This window comes from Pecten maximus, chromosome 9 (assembly GCF_902652985.1).
Source record: "Pecten maximus chromosome 9, xPecMax1.1, whole genome shotgun sequence".
NCBI classification, from domain to species: Eukaryota; Metazoa; Mollusca; class Bivalvia; order Pectinida; family Pectinidae; genus Pecten; species Pecten maximus.
Window position 1 is genome coordinate 41,176,532 of NC_047023.1, and position 11,049 is coordinate 41,187,580.

Genomic DNA, 11,049 nt, shown 5'->3' on the forward strand with positions numbered 1-11,049 from the left:
GATGCATGAGCAGGCCGGCTAAGTGATAAAATTGATCAACATATTATATTGAACAAGATCTTGCCGGAGTATGCAACATATTCTAACATAGTATTTATTATTAGTTTTAATGAATGAAAACCCAATGTACAAGTCGAACCTGTGTATAAAGGACACCTAAGAGACAAGTGTCCTTTAAGACAAGTGTCCTTTATAGAGAGGTGTCCTTCATATAGATGTTCAACAAGTTATATCCCTTATAAACCAAGAAACAAACCAAATCTGACTACTGTACACTACCATATATATCTCCTGATTTATTATATTTAAACAATAAAACAAATGAATAAAAGACAAATGCCTAATTAATTTTCAATTATTTATCTGAAATAAACACTGAACTTCAGAAGTTGATAGTTTTAATAATTTATAGTAAGCCAATAGTATAAAAAAATCTTCACAATATCATCCTATAATGAATGTCTATTCAGACAAATACTCCACAGACAAAAGGTAAAGATAATTCTTATTAAAACAATTTTCATTAATCATCAATATTTTGGAAAAAAAGGTTTGAAATATCTTTTCTATTACAACATTAACCCTGTAAAACTAAAGAGAATTGTTCTGTCAGATTTACATTCGGTTGTTTTTGTAAGTAAACCAATTATGACTGACATAACTATTGCTTTATCCCCTTTTGTTGGTCTTAATAATTATTTAATTACTACCTGACCATTCTTGTTGTCTAGGCCATGGTTGAATGGCTAGCTGTCACCAGTGGGGTTGAGGAAAAAACACCTCTGCAGATGGCGATCAGTCACTCTCTTGTAATTACTTTTGATTGTTACAGGTAACAGGAAAATAAAAAAAGTTAGCATTACTGCCGGGGGAATTGAGCAGTAAAGGCTCTGTTTTGTTAGTTAGAACCTTTTTACACACAAATAACAACACGGCTATGGTTTAACTCATAATTTAATCTTTCATCTACAGAACAAATGCAATGAACTTGCAGAAGAAATATTTACATGCAAAATTTGCAACATCAGGGATCGATGTAATGATGAGGAGGAAGATATCCTTTGGGTTAGATACGCTGGTAACTAATGTGGCTGCTGGTTTCACCAGGACTGCCTCAATCATGAAGAGCATGAATGTTGATGTTGAGCCATTCTCAGCTCTTGGTCAGGACACCAGTCACAGTACTTGTGTTCAGTCAGATATTGAGCTACATTGTATTTCCAACACTTGACAAGGCTCTTGACCAGGATCGTACAACCCCAGAGGGACACAGCATGCTTATATGTCAAGTATCACCAACTTCTTTCTCCGATAGAGGAAGAAATATATTGGATGACATGCTACTTCTGTAAAAAGTCGTTTCATGCATATTGTTTGCCACCCAGAGTGTACCGAACATTTGAAATGAGGAAGGCATCAGATTCATCCTGGTGTTGCCAAATGTGCCCTGCAATTTGAGAAACAATATGGTTAACTTTTAATTTCACTTCTGTTGATTGAATGTTCTTAACTCACACTATATTAGTGTTTTAGCATATAATCTATATATACATGTACATTACAATAGTATTATAACTATTTCTTTAGTCACACCTGTGAGAATTACTAGTACATTTATTCAACAATTCAATATCTTTCATTTCATCCTAACTTCCTTTATGATGTAAGTGATCAATCTAATTATATTCAAATTAATTTGTTGACATTTTTACATGAACTGTGATATCTTGTTAAATCTTACTCGTGTTATGTTGCGAGAATAACACTTGTGCTAATGTCATCATGTTTTAAATATTCAATTTTAAATAAGGTTTCCTGACTTTCCATCAAGAGTGTTTTAATTGATTGATTGATTAAAATAAATTTGTTGTCATTTTAAAGGTTTTTCTTGTAATATTTCATTTCCCTAATTACCCCGGGGAAAAAATAAACAAAAGGAAGCAAAATTAATAAATGATACTGCCAGTAATAGTCACCAACATGAAACGAACTTTGTGTTTTTGTTATGTTATATTATAACTGTTCAATCACAGGGACAATGATACTCAATGTAACATGTTTATAACTTTAAACTGATCAGATATGACCCCTATACATTTTATGCATACTTTTAATATTATATTGTAACATTCCTGTGGTTCAATATGTATCCTGTAGACATACATCTGAGCTGCCCGACGGCTAGTAGGAATGTCCTCACTGGAGCATTCTACATACCTCCTGACAGCGACAAGTGCCCGTTATTTCAATATTCTAATTTAGTAATCTATTATTTATAAAAAAAAAATTATGCAATTTTCATCATCCTAAAAGAAGTATAATGTATTGTCACTTATAGTAAGTTGTGAAACCACTTTACATACATGTGCATTTATGATATTTGTCACAAAATATCGTTCAATGAAACCACGTGGACTCGAGCTCAATGGAAAAAAATACGGGAAATACGGGCCGGGATATTTGTATTTCCAGCTATGGTATTTATACACGAATGACTGATATTTTGGAAAAATACTGATGTAATAAGTAATAATATATGTATTACCATCGCAATCGCTCACATTATTGATGATATTTTTGGAAATAATTGAAAAAATCGATGTCTCACCACTTTGTACCAAATGGGGTCCTCTCTGCATGCTCCAGACCGGAAGTTACGTAACACAAAAAAAGCGGATCTATAAATAGCTATCACGTACTATTTATTTTTTGATCATGCAGCTGGAAGTACTAAAGGTTGTCTTAGTAAAATATCAACATTAATTTGAAATTCTCACGTGAGTATTTTTTATATTAGAATAAATGTGTAAAAATTGTACCAAATGGGGTCCTGTGACGTCCACACATGTACGATAAGTATAAAAATGTTACAAAGTGACGCACTTACGTCACACTGTTGCGACCGAATTTTGCAATCTGGTGGCGAAGTTATAAATTTGGTTAAGGTAATTATAAGGATTGATTGTCAATTTTGTTGCTTGCATGGACTGATGAAGGGAAGTGAACCTCGTGCAAATGAAGTGAACTGCTGTCAATTTTGTTGCTTGCATGGACTGATGAAGGGAAGTGAACCTCGTGCAAATGAAGTGAACTGCGAAGCAGTTCTTGTACCATTTGCACGAGGTTCACTTCCCTTCATCAGTCCATGCAAGCAACAAAATTGACAATCAATCCTTAAGTAAACGGGACAGGACAGAGTCCCGTTTACTTACTGCGCTGGCACGCTGCCCCTACAACATTTCTACTGAGCGCACATCAGAACACAGAGCTACGGCACACATTTTGTGAATGTACTAAGTGAGCGCCATGGCATGTTCTAGGTGACCCCACCGCGACAAATGGAGATGTCATCGCGTTGCGCGGAGACCCTTACTGAGGGCACCTCGGCGTTCTGCATTTTTCATGGAAGCCGCCGGATCTTAAAACCCGCGGCAGCTTTGGGCATGTGTAGTGTGACGTGCTTTTACGTGAATGAATAAGCAATGTTGTAATACAAGTATTTTTTTGCATTCAGTCTGATGATGTTCGTGAAACCTTTTGATAGTGTTAAAACATTGTTTCTGCAAACACTCGGAAGAATCAAGAAAAACAGGTACTGATATTTATCTATGACTGTCTCTATGACTGTCTCCCTAGACATTGTATGACTGTCTCTATGACTGTCTCTATGACTGCCTGTATGACTGCCTCCCTAGACAGTGTATGACTGTCTCTATGACTGTCTCTATGACTGTCTCTATGACTGTCTCTATGACTGCCTCCCTACACATTGTATGACTGTCTCTATGACTGTCTCTATGACTGTCTCTATGGCTGTCTCTATGACTGCCTCTATGACTGCCTCCCTAGACAGTGTATGACTGTCTCTATGACTGTCTCTATGACTGCCTCTATGACTGCCTCCCTAGACAGTGTATGACTGTCTCTATGACTGTCTCTATGACTGCCTCCCTAGACAGTGTATGACTGTCTCTATGACTGTCTCTATGACTGTCTCTATGGCTGTCTCTATGACTGTCTCTATGACTGTCTCTATGACTGCCTCTATGACTGTCTCTATGACTGCCTCCTTAGACAGTGTATGACTGTCTCTATGACTGTCTCTATGACTGTCTCTATGACTGTCTCTATGACTGCCTCTATGACTGTCTCTATGACTGTCTCTATGACTGCCTCCCTAGACATTGACTGTCTCTATGACTGTCTCTATGACTGTCTCCCTAGACATTTTATGGCGACTTGGGCAGAAGCCCATCCACCTAGACGAGTACATCATACGAAATGTTGACTGTACCAATTAATTTAAAAGGACTTGCACTCCACTTTGTGTCTGAAAAAAAAAATGTATTTATGTTTACAATATGTCTCACTTCAAGTCGTTTATTTATGTTTTAATAGGAAAGAAGTATTCATAAAACGCTACCTTCCGAGAAAAAAAATCCATCAAACACCAGACCTACCTTTGACTGTTGTTCGTAAGAGTTATCTCCTATTGTATACCTATAAGCAGCTACGCGCCGATATTTCAATTTGATTTTTAGCGCTAAAACAGCTATTGTCATCGCTTTTGAGAGATGAGCACGCAACGCGCTTTTTTTCATAAATATATTTATTATAATTATATCTATCTATATTTTGATAAAAGATATATATTCGCATGTGTGTTTATAGTTGTTTTAATTCATATTTGCTCGGAATGTAAATGGTCTTTTAACACAAACAACAGTAAGGCTAAATATAGATTTAGTACTATCTTTTCGTAGCTGATTTGCAAATATAATTTTATAATGATTTCAATATCTTAAATCAGTGCATTGACGCAGAAAATAATTTGAGCCGCTCGTCAATTTGACGCTTCAAATTTTGACTAACACTAGTGCTGCATGTAAGTTCTTTTGTGTTGTCCTATATACAACCAAAGTGTAGATTAGCTATGGTCAGTGACACTAATTAACCCCAAGGGGTTAATTACAAGAGTCAGCCAACCGTGAAACACTCCGACTGTCGCCAAATTGGGTCACAGGTGAATTCTCCAATTAACAACTTTACCTGAAGTGAAATTATGTTATTTACAACCTAGATATATTTGCTAAGAAACAGTATATTTCAATTGGTTTAAGAATGTTGGGAAAGAACTGCAGCCAATCTCTCACAAAAATCGGCAAAATCTATCTTTTTTTTTCAAAAGAAACTTATAAACATGAATTTTTATAAAAAAGACAGAGACGTATATATACTTATATACATATTGTGACTGTATGTTTAAAATGTTCTGAGTATAAAAGAAACACAGATATATCAAATAAATTCTTGTAAAAACTCTGTCGTCTATCTTCACCGGAAATCGTTTTAATATTGATCCGAAATTTACTTTATATATTTAAATTGGAATGTAACAACTTTTTAATCATATCTGCACCGTGTAAATTTTGAATTTGTATAGCCATCTAACATTTGATGGTCTTATTCTAATTATTATATTAATTGTACAAGTACATATGTTTTAATGCAAAAGAAGTGTAACTAGATCTAGCTCAGTAGAGTTTTCTAATCCGATACAAAACGATAAATTATACTGTATCTTTAAACCTACAGTCAAAGATGATTTACATCTAGTTAAAGTTATTATAAAGACAGTCTTAGGAAATTCTGGGTATATCTCGCAGGTGAAAAATGGAGGTATATAGGTTCAATTCAATTCAATTTATTTATTCCAAATGCAACAAAGCATATAGGATAACACAATATTCAAATATATGTATACATATTGCAACTTGAATGACAAGATAGCGGAGGGCACAACACAAGCAACATACTTACGACACGTAATAATGAATAACATAATGATTTTGAAAACTTGTAACTGATGCATAACAATTCTGCATTTACGTATTGCATGCCTATGACGTCATGACAGTATGACGACATAATTTAAACATGTACCATTCAATATAAGTAACATGCTTTCTGAATATACACAAGAACACTATATATGAAAACTGTGATCTTAATTTCCAAAACACACTTAATTTAATTACTTACGAGGAGAGTTTTTCTTTCTGCAGTGGCATGTAACAAAAATTTACCCAATCTATTCAAAGTTTTAACACTTTTACTGGAAAATAATTCTATCAGTTTATAAACACTTGGACGAGAATAATAATACTTTTTGATGTATGTTTTTCTTAATTCAGAATATGCAGGACAAAGAAGCACAAAATGTACTTCGTCCTCGACGTCATTTTTGTCACAAACTGTGCAAATTCTTTGACTTCTAGGTATTTTATTGTAGCGCCCAGATTCAATATTAAGACTGTGTCCTTGCATACGGAATTGACTCAACAACTTTTTAAATTTATAATCAATTGCCTCAATAAGATAAAATTGAGTATTGAAGGTATTAACAATATGTTTGTATAAATAACATGTCGACGATATATCAAACGCACTGCGTAATTCTTGAATCAATACATCATGAACACGTTGGACATATACTTGCATAAAATGATTTTCATTTAAAACGTATTGACTGTTCCAAATATAACCAAAACCCAGACTACAAAGTTTATGTTTAATATGATAAACCCAGATACTTTTACAATTAGGTTTTTTGCTATTCAATTCGACAAGTGCATCATAACATGATTTTAAAACACAATTATTGGTTTTTAGTAATTTCAGCCAATATTTCATTACTGCTATTTTACGTTGCACATACAATGAATATCTACCAGTTTCGAAGAAGACCATAGCAGAATTTACCGATTTCTTAACATTAAGTAAGTCTTTGAGAAAAAGAAGATGTTTTTTTTCAATTTGTGGTGAAACAGCTTGTCCCCAAAGGTTACCTCCCCCCTCCCCCCTCCCCCCTCCCCCTCCCCCTCCCCCTCCCCTCCTCTCCTCACCCCTGCTGATACAGGTGTGACACCCTTTGATTACCTGGACAGTTCAGGTATAGCCTCAGGATGTCAACTTATTGGTGTGAGAAATTAATCTTCATATATGGTAGAAATTACTTCCATAACTGTGAATGTATAAGGTGACTTAAAGAGTAGGATGGAGTAATTTGTATAGTTGAAATATGTTGAAAGTCATATTGCCCAGTAAATCTATATAACACACGCTATAATAGCAACAAAAATTAAATAAATATTTCATACAGAAATTGAATCTAAGTAGTCAATCATATATAGTTCATAATCTTACTTATCAAGGTAAAGTAATAATACAAACTGGTAATTGCGTTGCCTTTGTATAATTAATAAAAAAAAACCCACATAAAACTGCAAATCACAATTTTACTGTGCCATGCACTCACTATTTCTTGCATATTATGTAATATGTATAACCATGGATAATATATTAAATCATTATTTTTATTCTTATTTTGTATTATACAAGTTCATGTGGAATTTGCATAATGAGGATGTTGGAATTATAAAACGTGTAAAAAAGTTATGGTGTAACATATGTATATCAAAATAAGATATTCTTAAAATTTAAATGATTTCAATACAGCAACTCTTGTGTTGATTATTGAATAATATACAGTTTATTCAAGTGTCTTTAATATTTCAATTTATGTCTTAATAATTATGCTATTTCAACAACATATAAAACTATTGAACTAATATTCAACTCAAACGGAAATCGGACTGTGAGTCACGAATGATTAAAAAATAAACCCCTATTTTTTTTTTACATACATGATACAGTTGTGCAATGAAGAACATATATTTTAGTCCATTCTCTGAAATTAATACCAATTAAGACCCAATTTTTAGCCCACCATCTCATATGTAGGTTGCCCTTGGTCCCTAGTTATGCATATTTCATTTTGAGACCAGTCAGAAAACAACATGGCCGACAGGCAGCCATCTTGGATTTTGACGATTGAAGTTTGTTATCGCTATTTCTCAGAAAGAACTGAAGGGATCTTTCTGAAATTTGATATAAAGATTGCCCTTGTCCCTAGTTATGCACATTTCATTTTGGGACCAGTCAGATAACAACAAGGCCAAGAAACAGCCATCTTGGATTTTGACAACTGAAGTTTGTTATCGCTATTTCTCAGAAAGAACTGAAGGGATCTTTCTCAAATTTGATATATCGGTTGCCCTTGGTCCCACCATATTTCATTTTGGGACCAGTCGGATAACAACATAGCCAACAGACAGCCATCTTGGATTTTGACAACTGAAGTTTGTTATCGCTATCTTACAGAAGGTACAGAATGGATCTTTCTCAAATTTCATATGTAGGTTTCTCTTGGTCCCTCGTATTGCATTTTGGTATCAATCTGAAAACAACATGGCCGACAGACAGCCATTATCGCTAAATCTCAAATTTCATATATAGTTTAGTTACATTTGACTGGTGCGTTCATGTAATAGAAGTCAACAACATATTTTGGAATAAGTTAACATCAACCATATTCAATGAAACACCTGTGTTAACACTTTCAAACGGCTTTTGGCTAACTAAAAATGTGAGTTTGGTCAGGTCCAAACGTGTTATCTGTCAAATTACGGTGATGAACCAATTGAAGAACTGAATATCGACTTGCTCAAAAATAAGGGAAATCCTGTTTGTGATACAATTCCAACAGAAAAGAACGTGTAAAATATTGTCAACTGATAAAATTGCACAAGTTTTAGCGCTACAGTACTTACAGTACTTTGATTTTTATTGATATCAATATTGGCTGGATAAAAGTCTTGTAATAAAACTCTTTTGAAATTAAACGATATCGCTTACTACTCGCTAGCTCAGCTCTGATAAATAGAAGATTTGGAAATATTGACGAAAATGTTTGAATTTAAACTCAAAAGGCACATTAACCATTCCCATTAATTTGGTAAGTTTAAATCAATTGGGTTATCACAAGTTTTTTTCCAATTGTCCGAAGGTAACAATGGTATATTCAGAGAGTCTTTGACAATTAACGACTTCCAAACATGGTTGCCCTTTTTGTGCAGACGACACTAATTGGAATAGACTTGACCACTTCACGCATGTGCAGCTGGATTTAACATTGATTACGCCATTTATTATGTCTGCTTCTGATTAATATTGATAGAAACAAATATAAGGCCCAAGATATAGTCTACCCCTGATATAGTCTACCCCTGATATATAGTCTACCCCTGATATAGTCTACCCCTGATATAGTCTACCCCTGATATAGTCTACCTCTGATATAGTCTACCTCTGATATAGTCTACCTCTGATATAGTCTACCCCTGATATAGTCTACCCCTGATATAGTCTACCCCTGATATAGTAGGGGTAGCGCCTAATTTTTTTTCTATCAATACTAACCAGAGGCAGACCCCTGTGGTATGAATTCATTCCTGGGCGTGGTTTACTTTCTCGAAAATAGTACGAACGATGATGAAAGTGTTAATAAAAAACACATGAATTGTAAACAGTTTGTTGTAGAAGACAGACGCGGATCCAGGAATTTGAAAGGGGGGGGGGGGGGGGAGGGGGTCCGAAAATGTAGTGGTAATGAAATGATTATTTGCATCTTTCGGGGACAGATTTTTCGATAGGGGGGGGGGGGGGGGGGGGGGGATGTTCCTCATCCTCCCCCAGGACAACCCCCCCCCCCCCCTTTCCTTTCTACAGAAAAGTGTTTGGGGATTAGATTGTCAATTATCACTTTGACTTTGAAACTATTATCATGACAAGTTCATGTATTTATAGTGAATAAAACACTGATTTTAAACATTTCAGAAATTAGTGGTTTCGTGTCTTGTAAAGGTGCTTTAAATGTATGTACATCGTTATGGCTTACCAAAAATGATAAAAGGTATTAAATAAATTACATAAGAATGAGGTTAGCTAAATCTAAATATTGATTAAGAAAGCAAAAAAGTTAATTCATTCTAAAAATATCCTAAGTGGCATGAGTCCAATTGCCTAACAACCTCCTGTGATAAATGGTTGAAAGGGAGATAACTCTTATAAGCCTGAGACCGAGAGAGACTTGTTGCCAAATTACACACGATTATAATTTATCATGAACTTCTAGCAAATATTAACAGTTACATGGTAATAGACGTATTATCGATCAAAATAAAATTGAAATATGTCTTGAAATGTTCTGTTCGTGTCCTGGGCGGTTACTTGCATGTAATTCTCCGACATTGATATACTTCTATACCGTCTAATATTGACCCTAGACACGTCTTGCACTTGAAAAGAAATGATACAATTCAAGAAAACAAAAAACGTGAAAGACATGTTCAGATGGATTCACACAGTTTCTTAAGCGACCTTAAACATATCTTGTTCCAATTCAATATACTTTGATTAAAATTAGACTTTTAATTTCCGCCCTACTGGGATACTCAACATTGCACTGCAGTCTACCGTAGAGTATCGTAGAGGAGCGGAAATCACACGCATAATTCTATAAGATTGGTTCCAATTTTATGTTTTAGAGACAACGTGTGTGGTTTCTAATTCAGAAAAACCAAAACATAATTTTATTTAACGAGAGGCTTTATCCGGTTGTACTGCGATAAACTTGTTTTTTTCTTTTCTTTCAAATGACTCATACACGTAATATCTAAATGGCATTGAGTTAATAAGTATTGTAGACTTGTCAAAAATTTTCATTTCGGATGCGTTTAGACATTTCTAAAACGAATCTCACTGCTTATCCAAGGCCGAAATAATCCCTTTTATTCTTTCGTTCATTCGTCTGTTCGTTCATTCTGTTTCTTTGTATATCTTTTATAATGAAGCATTAATTAAAACTTGCCCAATAATTAGTTTAACATTACGACACTGAAAACACTAAATATTTTGTTTTATCCATTATTTCAAACTTATAGTAAAAATATACACGTGGTGTTCTAGAAGTGAGAAAGAAGAATATCTAAAAAATGTACAGTTTTATGTACAAAATAGGAATCCGTACACAGAACAAATTAAAATAAACTTTTGCCATAGCGTGTACACTAATCAAGCTGGATTATACTAAACTGATCTAGCTGTTTTATTTCCTTTTGATAAAACAGGAAGTTAAACATCCTGCCG

At 34.4% G+C, this 11,049-nt stretch overlaps 1 long non-coding RNA gene across 1 annotated transcript; it reads right to left on the reverse strand.

The window, feature by feature from the left end:
* Nucleotides 1–936: 936 nt before the first annotated feature.
* LOC117333837 lies at nt 937–2,822 on the reverse strand. Its single transcript, XR_004534017.1, has 2 exons — nt 2,609–2,822; nt 937–1,447 (listed from the first exon to the last, which is right to left on the reverse strand). It is a non-coding gene; the product is annotated as an uncharacterized LOC117333837 (long non-coding RNA).
* Between the last annotated feature and the right edge of the window lie 8,227 nt (nt 2,823–11,049).